A 1,013-nucleotide genomic window follows, 5' to 3' on the forward strand; every position below is an offset into this window, starting at 1 on the left:
GAAAATGGAATGAAAGCTAAGTTTATTTTGGTGCAAAATATTTGGAGTTCCATATGCAAAGGAGCTTCAGAAAGTTCATGGAAAATGTAAATTATGAAAAAAACAATATACGGATTTAAAATTTTTTGAACCAACATCAATTAATCTTTTAATCCCATTTTCCATGAATTTTCTATAGAATCTCCAAATAACCCAACACTTTTATTTGAAATATAAAAACTACTTCTAATTGTAAAAACACAAAGCTAATACCTAATCACCAGTAAGAAACTATGCATATCTTTTTCACTAAAATGAAAGCTTACAAAGCAATCAATTTCATCATGCCATTTCTCTCTTTAACAACGCATGTCATAGTTTCAAAATTTCATATTATCCAAACTCATAGCCAGGTCCTGCTGCTTCTTTATGATGTGAACCTGGGCAGGCTACTTCATCTCCCTGAGCCCTTAGTTTTCTTATCTGTAAAATGGGTAAAATAACACATACCTTAAGGACAAGACTAAATGAGACATTTTTTTTCCCATGTCCCCCCATTCACAATACAGACCAGGCACAGGGTAGAGGGCCTGGGCTGGGGTGTATATGGGGAAGGTTGGCTCTGCCTCCTCTTGCTATACAGCCAGTGTATAAGAACACAGCCTGTGCTAAGCACCAGGAGGTTTAAATGAGACATTTGAAAAGTATTTTTGGAATAATTAAACACGGCATTATTCCTGTATTCAAAAAGCCATTTTTACAATGACAGTATTCTTACAAGTGGGGTCTATTACGTTGTACTGCAATCCTGTACTTTATTTAGTCAATTTGCTAGTGCTGGTCTTTGAGATCACCTTTAGTATTTCTCATTAATACCTGGCGTTATTATCTTGAGAGAAATCACTAGAGCCATCACTGTTCTAGACCCCCCAGGGTCTGTATTAGCAGAAAGCTGGCATCAGCAGCTGGAGCCAGCTGCCCAACTCAGGTATGCCAACAGAGGATGCAGAGCCGTCCAACAAGTGTTCTCAAAG

The 1,013-nt window shown here is 37.5% G+C and overlaps 1 non-coding gene across 1 annotated transcript; it reads right to left on the minus strand.

Annotated features, from left to right (window-relative positions):
• Positions 1-523: 523 nt before the first annotated feature.
• On the minus strand, positions 524-664 carry LOC121154412. The gene has a single exon (XR_005883511.1). It is a non-coding gene; the product is annotated as a small nucleolar RNA SNORA51 (small nucleolar RNA).
• Positions 665-1,013: the final 349 nt, after the last annotated feature.

Source organism: Ochotona curzoniae, unplaced genomic scaffold, assembly GCF_017591425.1.
Source record: "Ochotona curzoniae isolate NIBS_2020 unplaced genomic scaffold, NIBS_Ocur_1.0 contig_1, whole genome shotgun sequence".
NCBI lineage: Eukaryota > Metazoa > Chordata > Mammalia > Lagomorpha > Ochotonidae > Ochotona > Ochotona curzoniae.